Raw genomic sequence first — 22,616 nt, forward strand, 5'->3', positions numbered from 1 at the left:
AAGGAAATTTTTTTTTGTTATTCACTTTCTAGATCATATTGGGCTATTCCTTATTACATTCCACTATTATGTATTTAAACTAAAATTTCAGCAAGAGCCTTTACTCTTTCCAAGTCTCTCTGCAACTGATAAATCATTTTCTCAAAGGATATAGTTTTTCTGCAGATTTCTGTTGCCAAGGTCTTCATAAAACCTGACAGTTAGAACTAAATTACATTTAACCATATGGATTTGCATCTCCTCCAAAGTAAGTGGAAGAATTAATCAAAGGTGAACAAATTAAGTTTAAACAGTTCTTAGTAACTAAATATAACTTGTCAAAATTATGGTAGATGTTGAAACTTTTTAATAGATTTCCCATCTAGAACCTTGTTTTAAGTGGCATCTGAATACCTTTCCTTTCTCCAAGTCAAAATTGTCAATTTACTGTTATATAACTAGTAACCTGAAATAGATACCATATTTTTGTCATAAGTCAATAGCCTATGTTCATTGCCTTCATGAACTTCAGCATCCAGACTCATCAACATCAGCATCAGAAAGAAATACAGGATTCCAGATCAGTATTTCAAATGTCCCTTTGTTTATGTGAAAATCATTTACTGAAGCCTAGCCAATCAAAACAGAAAGAAATTGGACGCACACCAGGATCAAGTGTTTCTGCCAATGTTTCCTTTCTGTAAATAGCACTAAAAAAAGAAACAGACAAAAATATCTCCAGAATCTGCTAAGATCTTCAAAGCAAGGGTCACCTGGAAACTGTTCTCTCACATAGATAATTGTCAGAATTCGTATACTTTGTATATTTATTAGAGAACTTTCCAAACAACTAGATTTCTTTTGCAAGTGAACTCAGAAGGGCATCTGTGGGCTTTACAGTAATACTAAGCTGGAATCACATCTCTGAATTGTCATAATCTATCTATATGACCTCGAGCCGAGCCTGTGTCCACAGTGTCCTCTCTGTCAAGAATGACCTTCTTTCTCCTTTCTGCTTCGTGATCATCTCATTTTCCAAAACACACCCCACAAGCCAACCCTCTGTACTCAGATACACACCCTTTCCTCTGAGCTAAGCATTGTTATCTCTTTTGAATTCAATTACATACCTGATTTCTGAAACTCTTCATTATTGAATAACAGATATTTTTGACACAAATACCCAATCATCTTATTTGTATCCAAATTTCCTTTAGTAATTATATGACTGTATCATATAATTAAAATCATTCATTAGTTATTTCATTAATTCACAAATATTTATGAATGCATTCCATATGTTAAAGTTTCCATGTTATCTTAGACATTATCATGGTGAACAAAGAAGATAAGGTCTCTACTCTCATAGAATTTATATTTTGGTGGAGGAATTAAATTAAACTTAAAAAATACATCTAGTGATAATGTGCTGCATAAATGCAAATGAATGACATAGTAGAAAGTATATAGTAACTAAGTACGGTTGATCAGAAAAGTCCTCTCTAAGGAGATGATATTTAAGCTAATATTTGAATGCTAAGAAAGAGTTAGCCTGAGAAGATCCCTAGTAAGAGCATCCCAGGGAGAAGAAACAACTAATGCAAAAACACAAGAAATAAATATGACTAATCAAGGAATCAAAAGAAAGCTAACATAGTTAACAAAGGAGAAAATAAAAAAAAGGAGAGAGGGAGATAGATTGTGTTATATGCTATGATATGACCTGACACGATATAATGAAGTCAGGGAAGTAGAAAGACCCTAGATCATGTATGATTTTGCAAGACTGAAAAAGAGATTGTATGTTGAAATACAATGAGGAGTCACTGGGGATTTTCAAGCAAGGGGATAACATGATCTTGTTTAGATATTAAGAGATAATTCTGGTGAGCAGATTACAGATTAGCTAGGAGGTTATAGGACTGGTACAGGTAGGAGATCCTACTGATCTGGATTAGGGTTTCAAGGAGGGAAATAGACATAATGGGACAATAATAGGATATATTTGGAAAGTAGAATGTATAACATTTGTTAATGGATTAGATGTGTTAAACAAGGAAAAAGAAGAAAGGAGAATAATGTTGAGACTTACCTAGATCAACTGGGTGGGACATTGCATTTGATTTAGTTAAAGAAGAGTGGGGGGTGAAAGATGATGTTTTTCTTGGGGGAAAGGGCAGGGAGTAGGAAGTAAGAGGAATCCTTTGGATATACTACATTTGAAAATCTTGCTAATTCTAATACATTTTTTTCACTGGATTCCTTAGAAGTTTCTATATATAAATCATGCCATCTACAAGTATAGTTTCACTCTTCCTTTCCTATCTGGGTTCATTTTTTTTCCTTGCCTAATTGCCCTACAGCAAACCTCCAGGATAATCCTGAATAGATGTTGTGAGAGTGAACATTCTTATTCTAATCCTAATTGTAGGGGAATGCTTTCCGTTTTTACCATTAGAGTTGATGTTATTTGTGTTTATTATAGATGCTCTTGATCAAGCTGAGAAAATTTCCTTCTATTCTCAGATTGTCGAGTGTTTTTCTCATGCAGGGGTACTGACTTTTGTCTATGTTTTTTCTTCATCTACTAAGATTACCATGTGGCATATGTCTTTTATTCTTTTAATATGATGTATTACCTTAATTATCATATGTTGTACTAATCCTGTGTTCCTGGAGTTAATCCTACTTGACCATGGTATAGAATCCTTCTACATATTGCTGGATCTAGTTTGCTAGTACTCTGTTGAGAATTTTTGCATTTTTAATCATAAAAATATTGGTCTATCCATTTTCTATTCATGTGATATCTTCAGTTCTGGCACGAGAATACAGCCAGCCTTATAAAATGACCCAAGAAATGTTCTCTTCTCTTATAAGAGTTTGTGAAAAACAATGGTATTAATTTTTGTTTAAATGTTTGGTAGAATTCACCCACAAAGCCTACTGGATACAGCCTTTTGGTGTATGTGTGGGTGTAGTGTTTGATTACTTTTCCAATATTTTTACTTGTTATAAAACCACTTGTTATTTACTTGTTATAAACATATTACTTATTATATATTATTTAATGACCTTTGTCCAATTCATTGAAATTATCTAATTTGTCAGTTTACAGTTTACATTGGTTTCCTAGAGTTATTATAACAGATTAACATAAACTTTGTGTATTAAAACAAAACAAATTTATTCTCTCATTGTTCTGGAGGGCAGACGTCAAAAATCAAGGTGTCAACAGGGCCATATTCACTCCAAAGTCTCTAGGGGCCCCCTTTGTAATGGTAGTTTTTGAGGTCAGTTTGTTTGTTTGTTTTCTTTATTCATTCATTCATTCTTTCTTTCTGAGCCCCTAGAATCCTTTTCTGAGCTGCTTCTTTTCTTGGTTATCTCTGATAAACTAGTTGGTCTATAGTTTTGCTCTCAAAGAACTACCAATCTCCTTAGTTGCTAACAACAAAATCTCCATTGTTTTCAAGATTATCATTAGTCTCAAACTTTGTCCATAACCTGTTTCAAATAAAATCCATTCCTTTGAGAAGATCTTCAGAGATCACTTTTCTTAAGGTCTAACTCTCCCTGTGGGTAAAATCTCTGAGGGATTGTTTAGGGGCTTGGGGTAAGTGCAGTGGCCCACTTCTCTCGGAATATAACACCTCCTTTATGAGTAAGACACTGGTTAATGGCAGTAGCCTCCAGTTTCCTCAGCTTGTATATCCAGGTGTGAAACCTTCATCCTATGAACAAACTGAGGTAAGGGCATTCAAGTTCATACTGTTTATAGCATGTTGCACCACTGTAGAGACTTAAGACTACAAGTGGGGGCTAGGTAGGGAAAAAGAGCTCCTGACCATTCCCACCATAGTTACTTTGAATTTGATTTCTAAAATGTGGAAGTGGGGCAGATGAGAAATGGTGGGAGAGGGAGGGTGGAAGAGAAATGCTGGTGTCTTGCCTCTTTCTGGAAAATATCATAGAACTTGACTGCAAGCTGGAAGGAGTGGGAGCCATGTCTTCTTGGCCACACCTGCTACCTTGGAGCTTTACCCCACCTAGCTGGGATCAGAAGAGAGGGAAGAGGTTACAGCACAAGTGCCACAAACTCTCACTATTATTATTACTGAAATTTAGTAGAATTTCTTGAATAAACAATTCTTTATTTGCTGTAATAACTTAGGACAATTTCCACAGACCTTATTTTTTTAATTTAATTTAATTTTATTATGTTATGTTAGTCACCATACAGTACATCATTAGTTTTTGATGCAGTGTTCCATGATTCATTGTTTGTGTATAACACCCAGTGCTGTAGGGCATCTCGGTTCTTTCCATGATTTGGCTATTGCGGACATTACTGCTATGAACATTGGGGTGCATATGGCTCTTCTTTTCACTGCGTCTGTGTCTTTGGAGTAAATACCCAGTGATGCAATTGCTGGGTCATCGGGTAGCTCTATTTTTAATTTTTTGAGGAACCTCCACAGTTTTCCAAAGTGACTGTAACAACCTGCATTCCCACCAACAGTGTAGGAGGGTTCCCCTTTCTCCACAACCTCTCCAACATTTGTTGTTTCTTGCCTTGTCGATTTTTGCCATTCTAACTGGTATAAGGTGATATCTCAATGTGGTTTTGATTTGATTTGGTTTTGATTTCTCTGATGGCTAATGATGATGAACATTTTTTTCATGTGTCTGTTAGCCATCTGTATGTCTTCTTTTGAGAAGTGTCTCTTCATGTCTTCTGCCCATTTATTGACTTGATTATTTGTTTTTTGGGTGTTGAGTTTGAGAAGTTCTTTATAGATCTTGGATATCAGCCCTTTGTCTGTAATGTCATTTGCAAATATCTTCTCCCATTCTGTGGGTTTCCTCTTTGTTTTGTTGACTGTTTCCTTTGCTGTGCAGAAACTTTTTATCTTGATGAAGTCCCAAAAGTTCATTTTTGCTTTTATTTCACTTGCCTTTGGAGATGTATCTTGAAATAAGTTGCTGTGGCCGATGTGGAAGAGGTTACTGCCTATATTCTCCTCTAGGATTTTTATGGATTCCTGTCTCACATTGAGGTCTTTCATCCATTTTTTTTTTTTTTTCTGGTTCTTCCCTCCCTGGCCTTTATTATATTGTTGTCATGCATTTAACTTACACATGCATTATAAATACAAAATACATTGACATTAATTTTGTTTAAACAGCCAATTATCTTTTTTAGAGCAGCTACTGCTTTATCACAAAAATCAAGCAAATCAAGCAAAATGTACAAAGATTTCCCATGTGCTCCCTGCCCCCACACATGCACAGCTTCCCTCATTATCAACATTTCCTAGGGTGGTACATTTGTTATAACTGATGAACTTACATTGACATATTCTTATCACCCAAAGGCCATAGATTACATTAGGGTTTCCTTTTAGACTTGTACATTCTATGGTTTTTGACAAATATATGACATGTATCCACCATTATAGTATCATACTGAGTGTTTCCACTGCCCTAAAAATCCTCAGTGCTCTATTTATCCTTGTCTCCTTTCATCACCTGGCAACTAATTACCTTTTTTTAAATTTTTTTATTGTTATGTTAATCACCATACATTACATCATTGGTTTTTGATGTAGTGTTCCATGATTCATTGTTTGCGCATAACACCCAGTGCTCCATGCAGAACGTGCCCTCTTTAATACCCATCACCAGGCTAACCCATCCCCTCACCCCCCTCCCCTCTAAAACCCTCAGTTTGTTTCTCAAAGTCCATCGTCTCTCATGGTTCGTCTCCCCCTCCGATTCCCCCCCTTCATTCTTCCCCTCCTGCTATTTTTTTTTTCTTAACATATGTTGCATTATTTGTTTCAGAGGTACAGGTCTGTGATTCAACAGTCTTGCACAATTCACAGCGCTCACCATAGCACACTCTTTCATCCATTTTGAGTTTAGCTTTGTGTCTGGTGTTAGAGAATGGTCGAGTTTCATTCTTCTGTATATAGCTGTCCAATTTTCCCAGCACCATTTATTGAAGAAACTGTCTTTTTTCCATTGCATATTTTTTTCCTGATTTGTCGAAAAGTTTGACCATAGAGTTGAGGGTCCATATCTGGGCTCTCTTTTCTGTTCCATTGGTCTATATGTCTGTTTTTGTGCCACTACCATGCTGTGTTGGTGATCACTGCTTTGTAATATAGCTTGAAATCAGGCAACGTGATGCCCCCAGCTTTGTTTTTCTTTTTCAACATTTCCTTGGTGATTCAGGGTCTTTTCTGATTCCATACAACTTTTAGGATTGTTTGTTCCAGCACTTTGAAAAATGTCATTGGAATTTTGATGGGGATGGCGTTGAACGTATAGATTGCTCTGGACAGCATAGACATTTTTAACAATGCTTATTCTTCCAATCCATGAGCGTGGAATGTTTTTCCATCCATTTGTGCCTTCTTCAATTTCTTTCATGACTGTTCTGTGGTTCCTAGAGTATAGATCCTTCACCTTTTTGGTTAGGTTTATTCCGAGGTATCTTATGGTTTTTAGTGCTGTTGTAAATGGGATCGTTTCTCTAATTTCTCTTTCTAGAGGTGCATTGTTAGTGTATAAGTAACAACTGATTTCTGTGCATTGATTTTGTATCCTGCCACATTACTGAATTGCTGTATGAGTTCTAGTAATGTGGGGGTGGAGTCTTTTGGGTTTTCCACATAAATTATCATGTCATCTGTGAAGAGAGAGAGTTTGACTTCTTTGACAATTTGAATAACTTTTATTTCTTTTTGTTGTCTGATTGCTGTTGCTAGGACTTCTAGTACTATGTTGAACAATAGTGGTGACAGTGGGCATTCTTGTCATGTTCCTGATCTTAAGGGAAAGGCTCTCAGCTTTTCTCCGTTGAAGATGATATTCGCTGTGGGTTTTTCATAGATGGATTTTATGAACTTGAGGAATGTTCCCTCTATCCCTATACTCTGAAGAGTTTTAATCAGGAAAGGATGCTGTATTTTGTCAAATGCTTTTTCTGCATCAATTAAGAGGATGATATGGTTCTTCTCTCTCCTCTTATTAATATGTTCTATCACACTGATAGATGTGTGAATGTTGAACCACCCTTGCATCCCAGGGATGAATCCCACTTGGTTGTGGCAGATGATCCTTTTAATGTATTGTTGGATCACATTAGCTAGAATTTTGTTGAGAATTTTGGAATCCATATTCATCAGGGATATTGGTCTGAAATTCTCCTTTTTGATGGGATCTCTGCCTGGTTTGGGGATTAAGTTAATGCTGGCCTCATAAAATGAGTCTGGAAGCTTTCCTTCTGTTTCTATTTTTTGAAACAACTTCAGGAGACTAGGTATTATTTCTTTTTTGAATATTTGGTAGAATTCCCCAGGGAATCCATCGGACCCTGGACTCTTGTGTTTTGGGAGGTTTTTGATCACTGCTTCAATCTTATTACTGGTTATTGGCCTATTCAGGTTCTCAATTTCTTCCTGTTTCAGTCTTGGTAGTTTATAGGTTTCTAGGAAGTCATCCATTTCTTCCAGGTTGCTTAATTTATTGGCATATAGTTGTTGATAATAATTTCTAATAATTGTTTCTATTTCCTTGGTGTTAGTTGTGATCTCTCCCCTTTCATTCATAATTTTATTAATTTGGGTCCTTTCTCTTTTCTTTTGGATAAGTCTGATCAGGGGTTTATCAATCTTAATTCTTTTGAAGAACAAGCTTCTAGTTTCGTTGATCTGATCTCTTGTGTTGCCGGTCTCTAATTCACTGATCTCTGTTTTAATCCTAATTATTTCTCTCCTAATGTGTGGCTTAGGCATTGTTTGTTACTTTTTCTCTAGTTCTTTAAGGTGTAAAGTTTGTTGGTGAATTTGGGATTTTTCCATTTTTTTGAGTGAGGCTTGGATGGCTATATATTTCCCCCTTAGGACCACCTTTGCAGTATCCCATAGGTTTTGGACTGATGTGTTTTCATCCTCGTTGGTTTCCATGAATTGTTTAAGTTCTTTTTTGATTCTCTGGTTGACCCAAACATTCTTGAGCAGAGTGGTCTTTAGCTTCCAAGTGTTTGAATTTCTTCCAATTTTTTTCTTGTGATTGAGTTCCAGTTTTAACGCATTATGGTCTGAGAATATGAAGGGAATAATCTCAATCTTTTGGTATTGGTTGAGACCTGATTTGTGACCCAGAATGTGGTCTATTCTGGAGAAAGTTCCATGTGCACTTGAGAAGAATGACTATTCTGTTGTTTTAGGGTGGAATGTTCTGTATAAATCTATGAGGTCCATCTGGTCTAGTGTGTCATTCAAAGCTCTAGTTTCTTTGTTGATTTTCTGCTTAGATGATCTGTCTATTGCTGAGAGTGTAGTATTGAGGTCTCCTACAATTAACATATTGTTATCAATATGACTCTTTATTTTGGTTAACCGTTGGCTTATGTAGATGGCTGCTCCCATGTTGGGGGCATAGATATTTACCATTGTTAGATCTTCTTGTTGGATAGACCCTTTAAGAATGATATAGTGTCCTTCTGTGTCTCTAACTATAGCCTTTAGCTTAAAATCTAATTTGTCTGATATAAGAATTGCTACCCCAGCTTTCTTTTGAGGTCCATTGGCATGGAAGATGGATCTCCATCCCTTCACTTTCAGTCTGGATGTATCTTTAGGTTCAAAATGAGTCTCTTGTAGACATTATATGGATGGGTCCTCTCTTTTTATCCAATCTGCAACCCTGTGCCATTTTATGGGAGCATTTAGGCCATTCACATTGAGAGTGCTTAATGAAAGATATGAATTTATTATCTTCATGTTATCTGTGAAGTCCTTGTTTCTATAGATTGTAAATTTCCATTCTATATCACCCTTGGGGTCTTTCTCTTTTTATAGAACCTCCTTAATATTTCTTGCAGGGCCGGCTTAGTGGTCACATACTCTTTCATCTTCTGCCAGTCTTGGAAGCTCTGCATCTCTCCATTCATTCTAAATGACAGCCTTGCCAGATAAAATATTCTTGGCTGCATGTTCTTCTCATTTAGTACCCTGAATATGTCTTACCAGCCTTTCTGGCTTGCCAGGTCTCTGTGGATAGGTCTGACATTATTCTGATGTTCCTCCCTCTGTACATAAGGAATCTCTTCCCCCTAACTGCCCTTAAGATGGTTTCCTTGGTTCTAAGATTTGCAAGTTTTACTATTATATGCCAGGGCATTGGTCTGTTTTCCTTGATCTTGGGAGGGGTCCTCTCTTCCTCTAGGACACGAATGTTTGTTTCATTCTCCAGATTAGGCAAGTTCTCAGCTACAATTTGCTCAAATATATCTTCTAGTCCTCTCTCTCTCTCTCTCTCCACCCCCTCAGGGATCCCAATAATTCTGACATTGGAACGTTTCATGGTGTCACTTATTTCTTTGATTCTACTTTCATGGAATTTGAGTTGCTTTTCCCTGGCCTCCTTCTTTTCCTTCTTGTCTATTAATTGGTCTTCTAGATCACTAATTCATTCTTCTGTCTCACTTACCCTAGCTGTTAGATTATCTAGATTAGATTGGATCTCACTGATAGCATTTTTAGGTTCTGCCAGTTCAGCTTTCATTTCTGCCCTTAGATACTCTATGTTGCCATTAATCGATTTCTCTATTCTAGCTCTCATCTTCATAAATGTTACCCTGAAGTCCATTTACAAGATCTTGGTTTATCTGTATCCATTTGTAAATCTGTGGCGGAACTCACAGCCTGAGTCTTTCCTATTTTGGGGATTCCTCCTCCTAGTCATTCTGTTGAGGGGTGGTTGAGGGAGTGTACAGAGTCTAAATTATTGACCACAACCCAAGCAAGATGCACCTGTTTTATAGGGATCTTAGGGTTGTCGGCCTCTTGTTCTCCCGGCCTGTCTTCTGGGGGAGGGGCCTGCTGCGCCGTTACTCAGGCAACTCTGTTTGGGCAGAGTTGCCCTGCCCCCTGTGGGGGAATGGGCTCAGTGAAAACCAATTTTTTGTAGCTTTTGTTTTCTGGCAGCTTTCCCTGGTGGCTTTCCTTTTCTCTTCCAAGAGTCAGGGCAGAGGAGACCATTTCCAACCTTCTGCCTCAGAACAGAGAGATCACAGTCTGTTCCTTAGTGAGCTCTCCAGGCCACATTATCTCCATTTCTGTCTCTGCTGCTTAAAACTGCAGTGTCCTGGGTTGCACACCCCTTAGCAGCACTCCCAGTCCTCACCTCCAAGTCAGGGCATGTCTCTGCCCTTTGTGCTTCTAAAATCGCCAGCTCCCCCCAGTTCCCACGCATGGCCCTGCCACTCCAGCTTTTAGTCCAGGGGGCTGCCCTAAAGTCCATTCCCCACTGCTACCAGTCTGTGAGTCTGTGTCCAGTCCCAGCGTGGGAGGCTTTTGTGCACTGGCAGTACAGGATCCCAACATCTCCCTCCCCCTTCCATTTATCTTCTGATATCTGCCCTCAGAATCACGGCTCCCTGCTTCATACCTCGAAATCAACCACCTACAATATTCTGTTTGTAGAGATCCAGATATATCTTCTTACATCTCAGGCTGATTTTGTGGGTGTTCAGAGTGGTCTGGTAGATTTCCAGCTCAATTCAAGGGACTGGTTGGATTAGGGTCCCCTATTCCTCTGCCATTTTTTCCCTTCCCCCTCCACAGATCTTAAATAGTTGTTTGCTTTATAATTTTTTTCAGTGATGATTATTTCATAGGGGAGTGGGTCTGCAGAGGCCCTCATGCCACCCTTCTAGAAGTGATTCTTGTGGATGACTTAGTATCTTTAAGATAAAGTTCTCAAAAGAATTGCAAAAAAAAATCAACTGTGTAAATTTTAAAAATGTAATTGGTTTAATTCAGTGAATCATAAATTGGGCAGCATCTTGTCTAGCAGATAGAAAGTGGTTCCAAGGAGCTCTACAAAATGGATGACTCTCATAGGCAGAAGGAGGAAGAATAAGGAAGTTATTTGAAATGAGTAGACTGTTGCAAGCAAGGTCACCTTTCTTTGGGAGACAGCAGAGGTCTATTGGGACAATTACCTCCCTAGTGCTGACCAGGAAATTCTAGACTGACTGGTTAAGATTATGACCCTGGGACAGACTGGAACTGAATTTAGATCAGGTATTAAGTCTCAGTTTGGTGACATGAGCTTAGCACAGGTGACTCTATTTCAGGCCTATTATCTCTTTTTTAACAGAAAGTAAGTGTATAAGGTCTCATTTTAAGCAAGATGAATAATGACAGCCTTCATAAAAAGGAAGGGAATGAGAAGGAGTTTGAAGAGGACAGGAATAAAACAGGGCAGAGAATGGCTATAAATTATTTTTTAACAGATGGAGATCTCAAAACCACTCTTTTTAGAAAATGTTTTTTCTATCAAAAAATGAGTGTATGCATACTCACCCAAAATTTGTATGTCTTGCAGATAATTATCAAAACACAGAAAGCTCTCTATAGAGACTATCTGTTAGAAACTTTCATATTAAACTATTACACCCTTAAGGGAAGAGAAGATATCCTATTATTCCATTTATATTTGTATTTATTATGTTACAAGTACTGTTCCTAGCACACAGTAGTTGTTAATAAGATTTGATGAAAGGGTAAGTGAATGAACACAAAAACCAGAAGGAAAGAAAAAGAAAGAGGATGGCAGATTTTCAGAAATTTATTGTCTCATTGAGGGGAAATGTGTCTACATTGAAAATTAGAAACAACTATGAATAAACAAATGACAAACTGATCTGTATGGGATGAAGCAATAAAATTCCTTAAGGTGAATTTGGACATATCAAGAAAGTTACAACACAAATGAAAGGAGAAAAGTTAATACTTAGTTTTGGCATTATATAAAAGGGTATTTTATTTTTAGATGCAAAAATAAAAATAAATTTATCCCAAATTTGAAAGTAATCAACTGCTATCCTTTTAATGTGGGTCTTCGTTTGAAATGGTAAGCACAAAACAGTAAAAAACCAGCACCGGGTGGGTGGAAGCATGTAATAAGATAAAGGAAAAATGAGAGGATATGAGAAATGATGTAAGAAGACAAAATTAATCATAGTTTAACCAGTCACAGAGAGACCATTTTAAAATCCAGGCTTCCTCTTGACGTGGCCCTTTTACTCTCTTGGGAGTGGCCTTTAGAAACCCATTGAAGTTTTTTGTTGTTGTTGTTGTTTTAAGATTTTATTTATTTGACAGAGAGAGAAGCAGAGGGAGGGAGAGGGAGAAGCAGGCTCCCCGCTGAGCAAGGAGCCCGATGTGGGACTCTATCCCAGAACCCTGAGATCATGACCCAGGCCGAAGGCAGCCGCTTAACCGACTGGGCCACCCAGGCATCCCAAACCCACTGAAGTTTAAGACATCATCTGAAGGGGTGAAGGACCTTTTATTTCTTGCTTCTTACTTTACCTTCACTTCTCACCACCCTCACACATGTATTAGTTGGAGTAGGATGGTACTCTGCAAGGTTTCTTGCAGCCATGTATCTATCCTTTGTGGGCAGATACAGAAGGATTTTTGAAGAACCATCACAAAATTTGCATAGTATTGTGTATTATGAGAACCAAAACAGGAAAATATTGACTTCTTTTTACTAAGATTTCTTTTTTGTGACCACGTTTAAAACAAAGATGTGTTCATAGAGAACACATGACTGGAAACATGAATTATTTAAAAATGAAGACCTTATAAGCACACTAGGCTTGTATTGACCATTTAAAATGGCACCACAATGTGGCAAGACATGAACACAGATTACGATTCACTGGGGTCATTAAATATGCATAAAACGTGAACTGCTCTATATATGTGCATTTCCTCACTTAAAAGAATCTCATTTGGTGGTGAACTGGGAAGCTGGAATGCAATGATTAAAAGTTCATATATTCAAGACAGAAAATGATAAAATCTATGGGGACAGAGGACATTTCTTATTAATCTCATTCTAAGCACCAAGGAAAGATCAGGAAAAATGTGGCACTAAATAATTCAGTCATTACTTTAATCATTTATTCATTTAACAAATATTACATTTCTACTATGGCAGATCTACATGTGGGGAGGAGAGGGAATATAAAGATAAGAAAATTATATTCTGGTGAGGAGGATAGGGTTCGTTGAATGAATGAATATACCAACCCGGGTAAATTCATCTAAGGAAGAGGAAGAAAATCAGATTCACAAAAAGATTTTGAAAGAATCTTTTTCATTGTATGCATATTATCGATACTTTAGATTCGTAGAACATTTACATCGCCAATACTTTAGAATTACAGATCATTATCTTACCTCACAACACTCCAAGAAGGTAATGACATTAATCATTTCCTATGAGTAAGGTTCAAAGTGAAGTGTCTTGCCTAAATTGCCATAACTATTATGGGTAGAGAGGGAACTTGAAACTAGCTTCTGATGGCTTCTTTTGTTCTCCTTTGTGGAAGGCAGTGTGTCTTCTCTACTGCTTACATGGAGCCTTTCAGGGCTATATTCTCATCAAGCACCTTCTAGGAAAACCAGTCCACTAGAAAAATACATTTCACTTAGATTTGAAAGATTTCAGGCTCTATCCAGCATTCTGCTGACTAGTAGCATGCCTGTGGTCCTACAAGTTAATGTTCAGTTTCTTCATTTCTGTGGAAACTTCTACTATACTTTATCCCACTACCCTCAATGGTCAGCTCTCTAGCATAGAGAGAAAAAATAAATTTTACTTTAGTTTCTTCTTGAGTTGTCTATCCATCTTTCTTCTGGGGTTCTGCTTATCACCCACTGTTACCAAAGTCTTGAGAAGGAATTTCCTTATGATCAGGGTCTTGTCTGGAACTCTTGGTCACTGTTTCCTCGACAGGACACAGAACTCTTCTTATCGGTGCCAACGGAAAATTTACAATAGGTCAAGGGACACTTTTATTGTCCTATATCTTTATTTTCCATGACACTATTATATAAAACATTTAGGTATATAAGACTTAATTAAAGGCTTGAGAAAAGGAAATGTAATTACATTGTAGGAGGAGAACACTAAGAAATGTGTGCCATGTAACAATTTTCTTAAAGAACTAGGTTATGTATTCAAGAGGTTAAGCTTTAAGGAGGCAGGTGGGGGAGAAGGTCATTTTATAAAGAAAGCATCTTTTTATCTTAATTTCTTGCATTCATATTTTTTTCTCTTTTCAAAAATTGATTTAACCTCTGCTATTTTACCAACTCCCTGTACCCAGAAAAATGTGCCTCATGCCAAGCTCTGTATTTCTTCTCTTTTCATCAGTTGAGATTAACCCACTATGGGTGTGTCAGAAGAGCTTCAGAAGGATAATCAAGGCTTTCCATTTGAGAGAAAATTATATTGATTACATTCTGAGTAGTACAGGGAAATATCTATTCCACCTTGATTGGATGATGAAAAATGACATAAATTGTCCTTGTACCTAGTAATCTAAACCTAGAATTTTTGACTTCACCCCCTTACATGGTATTATTTATAATCTTAACATCCCATAGTTATCACCAACTTGTACTTTCCATAGAAACTTGCTTTCCTAGTTAATCTTGGAGTCCACTGGGCCAATTTTACATCTTTCAAGCAACAAAAGCCAAGTCCCTTCTCCTTCTGGCCTTCCCTTGGAGATTTCCATGACAGATATTTTGTCAAAGTACTTTTTTCTTTGCTGTTCCAACATTCCGCCGAGTGCTCCTCATCTTCCTCCATGGTTGTACTGGTCAACAGCACTGGAACTGAAAGTTCATGCCATTTCTGATCATCATCTAAATTCTTATCTCTTTTTCCTCAAGGTCATCACCTGCACTTCTGCTGAGCATCTGCTGCAAGTCCTCAGGCAGCTCCTTGGTGATACTGAATCTACCAACCATGTATTTCAAGGTATGTGCTCCTCATGCAACAAGTATTTGTATTTGGGTGACTCCCTGACTCCCTGACTCCAGTTATCTAGTTATCCAGTTTGTTTTTTTTTTCCAGGTAGTATGGTGATTTCTCTCTTACTTTGCCCACAACACTGTGGTATAGGTTCTAATATCAATATTAGATATCAAAAACTCAATATTTTGAGTTTCTATACTTAGCCCCTTGGTGGAAGGAAGAACCTACCATATTTATTTGGATCCCTGTTAATAAAGAGATTTTTCTCTTACATCTTTGATCATCCCAACCTCTTTTGAGCTTTAGGGGTAATGACTGAGCCAGAATAATGGGCAGGAAAGCTTTACATTGTAGCAAGGATCACTGTTCTGTTATTATACTCTTGTGAAAATATAACCAAAGTATATACGTAAGTCCAAAACATGGGCGGGATGAACTGAAGGCCACCAGAGGAATACCAAGGGAAATGTCCGTGGTTTATTTCTAATTGATTAAAAGTCTCAGATAGTGAAGTTGCAGGTTAACTGTAGATTTCTTTTTATCTAGAAGAAATGCCAATTATTTTTGTTCAGTAAAACAGATAACCACAAGATTATCTTTTATTGCTCTGTCAGATATCAATCGGTTTTATATATAAACCAGTAAATACCCTAGTTTCTCAAGTGTCATGTGGTTAAGTTTTAACATCTCTCTGCTTCTCTCAGTAATTTATGAATTAAATAAAATCTATGACATTAGCTATTTTTTAATGTACCTGAAAGTCATGATTTTAACTTTTAGACAAAACTCTAAACCTTCTGCTACCACCAGTGGATCTCCACTTCAGGAAATTCTAGTTCTTTGTGTGACTTCTCTTGACTCTGCCATTCTGATTTCTAGTAGTATTGTTGAAATGGATGATTCTACATTTAATGGACCTTACAAATTTCCTCTCACTCCACCTTTAGAGTCATTTAACTGATGCCATTATACTTCACAGGTCCTTGTCCCACCAATTTTGTGTCTTTATCAGATAAAAGAGAAAGAAGTACAACTAGAAATAACTGCTGATTTAAAATATCATGAAGGCATAAAAGATAATTTTGAATTCTATGAAGGTCATATGCCTTTTTATAGTAGGGACCTAAACACACCTTTGGAATATAGTTAGTTTTGTGCAGCTCAAAGTATTTTAAGAGAAAAGATTATTGATCTGATTGACCCAAAGTTCCCCAAATTAATGGAGATTACTTTATGGAATTATAAGTTTGGAGCCAAGAGCCACAAGAAGCAGGCATTCGATCAGATTTGTACTGGAGGTACAGCACATCGAAAATTTCATTTTAAGATATTAGATTACATGGTCACTGGGTGTTATGTATATCAGCATTTAGTTCAAGTTGTTATATCAGGAAAACCAAAAACAAGTACACACCAGAAACTAATTTCTTCTGATATTTACCCTTGGAATTGTAAAGTTCTAGTTCCAGTAACATGTGGATCCTTGTTTCTGTAATTTTATCATGTTTAAAATGAGAAAAAAATTATATAATGGGTACTTCTACAATGCCATGAATCTCTGTGTCTGATGGTGAAAGAGTAAATGATGTAATAACATCAAAGCATGAATGTGACCCTTCAGAAAATTGCTCAGACCCCTCCTCTAAACCCAAGAAGCCTCTGGACTTCCCAGTCCTGTATAACCAGCACCACCCACCCACCCCACCCCCGCCCCTCAGGATGCAGTTTATAGTACCTGAGAGCTTTCTAGGGGCTGTGTGAACTCCCATCATTTCATACTTATTGCTCTTTTTTGCTCTGTTTCTGGTAAACACAGTGGGTTTACATTTATAATGTGATATAAAGTTTCCTCTTTAAATAAATTTAAATTAAAAGTAAACTCATATAAAGAAAACCATGGAGTAAATAACAGTTCAAGTGATATATGCTTAGAACAAAAGTTGAAACTCAAATGAGTGCACAAAAGTAATCCTAGGCCTTTGTGAAAACCAAAGATTGATGCTTAGGGAATCTGAAATAAGGATAACTCTTCACTGTATTACTTGAAGATTTTTTTTTCAGTAAAGCCCATGGAGAGATTAGTAAGCAGTATAGTCAATAGAAAATATACCTTGGCTCTGGGTTAGACAAACCACAACTGATTACCATCTCTGTCTAAGGAAACTTTGGTGTCAGGGTCCTCATTAGTAAATAGGAATCCTACCTCATTAGACTAGTGTATGAATTAAATGGCATAGCACATATAAAGTGAATGGTACATAGGTGCTACTCATTCATTTTCCCTTGACTCCCCCTTAAATGATGATATCATCTGTGTCTATTTTTTTTTTTTTAAGATTTTATTTATTTATTTGAGGGAGAGAAAGAGAGAATGAGTAGGGGGAGAAGGAAAAGCAGGCTCCGGGGAGCCTGACATGGGGCTCGATCCCAAGACCCTGGGATCACGATCTGAGCCAAAGGCAGACACTTAACTGAGCCACTCAGCCACCCCGTTTCTATTTTCTTAATGGCTTATAAACTGGAAATAGTTCACAATTATTTATATTCCATTATTTTTTGATGTGCTATCAAAATAAGGAAAAGCTAGATGTTAAATCTTGATATCACTGTGGCACAGAGAAATAAAAAGTTTATGTGAATAGCAAAACAAAAAAAATTATTGTCATCCACTGAGATGTCAAATTGGCACCCCTGTTAGAGCCAGGTAAGTAGTGATGACCCAGAAATACATCCCCATAGAATGCTTAAGTCCAACATAACTTCTCTTGGTTTCAGTAAGTAAATCCCAGATGACCTTGGAACTGACATTTTTGACTCTTTATTTTTCTTTACTTTCTACTGATTTTATGATTTTGTTTTTATTCCCAGTTTGTGCACAGACAACAAGTTATCCTTCTTTGGTTCTAATAAAAATTGAGTATTTGGTTTATGGTCTAAATTTTATGATAATCTCTATCAAACAGATTATAAAGATCTATTCCATGTTGATTGAGATAAAAAATAATATATGATGTGTTATTCTGTTTGTTTTTTAAATTATTTTTTAACTTGGCCTATTTGTGAGTTTATCTCACTTAAGAATTAGATACCCACTAAGAAAGAGAATAGCTCTTTGAAATCTGAACAGATAACATATTATTTTTAAAATTTTGTGTCTACTTTTGACTTGTGGTTTAGGTTGTAGGACTGATGGTGTAATTTCTGTGTGTCTCTGTCCTTGTAAATAAAGAAAGTTTTTACTTTTCATTTTGAGTATGAAATATTTCCCTAATTCCAGAGGATACAAATGAGATTTCACCATTTCTTGAATTAAATTATGTTCTGATTGTTTTATACCTATAAGCACATATGAAAATTAAGATATTTCTAAATTTCACAGAAAAAAATGAACCCATAATACTTTAAAAATACTAAGAGAAATCTTTATTATAGACTTTGCTATCTTAAAACCATTTAAAGAATTCGAAACACATAAATGAGGTGAATTTTGCAAATTATACTACTTCTATAATTTTGTATTTAAAAAATAAGCGATAGCTATATGTGTATTAGTTGAGTTTCAACACGAAGCAAAATATAAACACTTTATGAGATTATAAATTATATATTTTTATAAGATTTAAAAGATTTTTATTTTTTATAAAATTTGGATTTGTTTTTTCACAAAGAGATAAACTAATCTGAAATTCCAAACTTCTCATACTGGCTTAAACCTGTTAGGGATCTCTATTAGAGATCATAAAAATGTAAATATTGATTTAATTAAATTGAATCATAATTCTGACAAGCTCTTTATGTAAAGTATAAATATGGTTTATAGTACTTCATACTGAACAAAACTTCTTCGATCTTTAGATAACTAAAATCCTTCAACTAATATTGAAATGAGTTAATGGACAATCTGAATTCATAGATAATTTTGAAGTGAGATTAAATAGTGAACCACTCATTGCAGGGCATAATTTTAATTTTATATAGTTTGCGCTCCTTATTTGTGTGTGGTATGGAGTCACTATATCTTTGGGTTATGGTAATGAACCTGTTCGTTTTGCCACTTTAACAAAATAGAAAAGGGGTATATGAGGCTAAGACTGTGTTGTATGTATTTTTGAGCTGGGATAATCTTCCAAATTGTGCTCATATCTAACAGCTAAGTCTTAGTACAATCTCCTAGTTTTCTCTGTTCAATACAAGATAGTCTTTTGGTTAAAAGTTATAACTAATATGGATTATTGAGACCATACTGTGAGTAATAATGATTGAGAAAACCAGTGTATTATGTAAAATTGAGGTTTTGGTTTTCAAGGAAAAAAATATAGTTTTGTCTTGAAGTATAACTTTGATCCCAAATAAGAAAAAAATATATAGAAAAGAAGAAAACATTAGTGTGTATAAAAGTAGTAGAAGGCATGAGGGAAATTAATTTTACTTGCCTTCGTTTATAATACTGGAGACTGAAAGGAAGCTATGAATAGCTTTAAATTTTGGCAAAGTTAAATCAGTTTTGATGGGCTTATTCTCCAGATAATTTAAGGAGGTGAGGAAGATTCATGAAAACTTCCCTGTCAGGTATATATACATGCAAAACAAAAATTTGGCTCTTTCTCTATCAAATTGATAAATAAGTCTTAGAAACTCTTAAGGGGTAATAAAATATCATTCTTTATCTTCTTTGTAAACTTCTCACATAGCAGAGATTCCATACCTTAACAGAAGAATCTTCTCTGCATAGAATTGATTTTATTATATAATTAGTTCAAACAAACAAAAAGAACAAAACTGTTTTTATCATTTGTGTTTATTTTACAGTTTGATTAAGTAGATAACCAGATATTGTTTTTCAGCATCCATGGTCCTATCTTGAGTCATCAAATCTGTTTTATTTTTTTGATTTGCCTCAAATATCAGATCCCAAATTTAGAAAAAAAATATATTCAGGAAGACTCCTATAGGTCTTCTAGACAAACACAAATATTTGTGGTCTTCTTTAAAGATTTTGTTTGAGAGAAAGTGTGTGCACAGATGAGTGAGAGAGAGAGAGAAAGGAAAGAGTGAGCATGAGCAGGGGGGAGGGTCAGAGGGAAAGAAAGAAGTAGACTCCCCACTGATCAGGAAGCTGGCCTGATGCAGGACTTGATCCCAGGCCCCTGGGATCATGACCTGAGCTGAAGGCAGATGCTTAGCCAACTGGGCCACCCAGGCCCTCTAAACACAAATATTTGTTACTTCACCTTATAAAAAAAGAGATGATAGGAACAATGAACATTGTTTGTTGTGTTCTGTATTCATAATTAGCTTGACACTAGTATAAAATCTGTGAGGGAATAATGATCAAAGTAGAAGAAACAGGCAGCCTTTCCTAAGTAAACACTATACAAATAAAATATTATTACAACAGGATTTCAGAAATTATACCATTTATGTTCCTAGAGATTTTTAAATTTCTTCACTGTCCATGATATTTTTTTTTTACCCTCAGGAGAAACACTGATCAAACTCCTGAAATACTATGTACTGAACCCCAGTAGAAAATTTACTCTCTCATCTGATATTCATACTTAATCTAAATCATTTAATAACAAACCAAACAAGTTTCTGCTTCCCATTGATGCTTGCCTGAAGACTTGGTATAAACTTTAGGTTAGACTTTCTGTCATCACCAAAATACTGTAGTCAAAATGCCTGTTGAAAAGACTATATCTACAAAAAAAAAAAAAAAAAAAAAGAAAGAAAGAAAGAAAGAAAGAAAGAAAGAAAGAAAGAAAGAAAGAAAGAAAGAAAGAAAGAAAGAAAGAAAGAAAGAAAGAACAGACTGCTTCAGATATTTTAAATTACTGGTGCTTCAAAAATAGATGATTAGAAGAGTTTTCCAAGGGACGCCTGGGTGGCTCAGTCGTTAAGCATCTGTCTTCCACTCAGGTCGTGATCCCAGTGTCCTGGGATCGAGCCTCACATCGGACTCCCTGCTCCGCAGGGAAGCCTGCTTCTCCCTCTCCTACTCCCCCTGCTTGTGTTCCCTCTCTCGCTATGTCTCTCTCTGTCAAATAAATAAATAAAATCTTTAAAAAAAAAAAGTCTTCCAAATTGACAATGATTAGAAAACATTCATACAATATTTGTCTGAAATATTATTGGTATAATTTTAATGTTCTAGTTTTATGTATATATAGGTATTATAGACTAAATGTTTGTGCCCTCTCCCAAATTCATATGTTAAATCCCAATGCCCAATGTGATAGTATTCAGAGAGGGTCCTTAGGAAGTAATTAGCTCATGGTATGAATTCCTCATGAATGAGATTAATGCCCTTATTAAAGAGCACCCAGTAAACTTCTTTGTCCCTTCCTCCAAGTGAGGAGACAAGGAGTAGAAGGCTGTCTGTGAACCAGAAAGCAGGTCCTCCCCAGATACCAAATATAGAGTGTCCTTATTTTGGACTTCCCAGGCTACATTGTAAGAAATAAATTTCTATTGTTTATAAGCCATCCAGTCTATGGTGTTTTGTTATAGCAGCCTGCATGGACTAAGACAATGAAAAAGAACTTTTAACTCTTAGGATAATAGGCTATGCTTTTCCAAATTGAAATTAATCATTTTAAATAAAATTTGTTCTCAGTAATTCCTCAGAATTGAGAGAGAAATGCTTTGTGGAATCTTCTTACATTATCATGGGTATTTACATAGGTTCAGTAAAATCTGTCCTCCTTGGGGCACCTGGGTGGCTCAATTGATTAAGCATCTGACTCTTAATTTCGGCTCAGGTCATGATCTCCGGATCCTGGGATCAAACCCCATTGGGCTCCCACTCAGCAGGGAGTCTGCTGAAGGATTTTCTCTCTCTCTCTCTTTCTCTCTCTCTCCGCCTGCCCCTCACTGCCATGCACATGCACTCTCTCTAAGTGAAGTATATAAGTCTTAAAACAAATCTACCCTCTTTTTTACCAAGATATATAATTGGGCAAACTGACTCATAATCTGACAAATTGATTGTGTACCCAACATTATACTTGTAGTGTCAGAATAAATCTCATTTAATAAACTATGACAAGTCTTCTCTTAAGAAATGAGGATCTCCCCACTCAAGAGAAAATAACAGGCAAAGAATTTACCATCTGACCTAGCAAAAAAATTTCCACAAAATATATGAAATGTGGGTTATCAAGACACTAAACATCAGGCAATTTTGATGTAAATTAATATCCAGTGGAAGATCATCTATAGCTGCCAGTTTTTCATCCTCTACTTCATCTTCAGTTTCTAATCACTTCTGACTAGACTCAGTCCAGATCTGAATCTAGCAGTCCAAGTCAACATTCATTTAGCTTATACCTTCAGTATTCGTACTTAGGAAAGTTGCAGTGATATAAATTTGACTGTGATCCAGTGAAGTATATTCACACAGTTTAAAGTCCAGTGGTGGAAACATTCTTAATTATAATCAAGAAGAGAATTTAAAATAAGATGTGTTTTTAGAGAAATAAAAGACATTTATATAGAAATTATTGATGTAATTTTAGAATATAGGTGAGATTAGGAGCTGATGGCCAAGAAAGAATTCTTGAGAAGTCTTTGGTGCAAAAGAGTGATTTTATTAGAGCTTGGGGATAGGACCCATGGGCAGAAAGAGCTGCATTACAGGGTGAGGGGTGGCTGATTATGTACTTGGGAGTTGGGGGTAAGGAAAAAGGAGGTTCTCAAAAGAATTTTTGTATGCTAAAGAGGGCCTACAAGATACTGGAGGTCTTGCCATTGTTGAGTTAAGGTTGTTCTTCCCT

Source organism: Zalophus californianus, chromosome 11 (assembly GCF_009762305.2).
Source record: "Zalophus californianus isolate mZalCal1 chromosome 11, mZalCal1.pri.v2, whole genome shotgun sequence".
NCBI classification, from domain to species: domain Eukaryota; kingdom Metazoa; phylum Chordata; class Mammalia; order Carnivora; family Otariidae; genus Zalophus; species Zalophus californianus.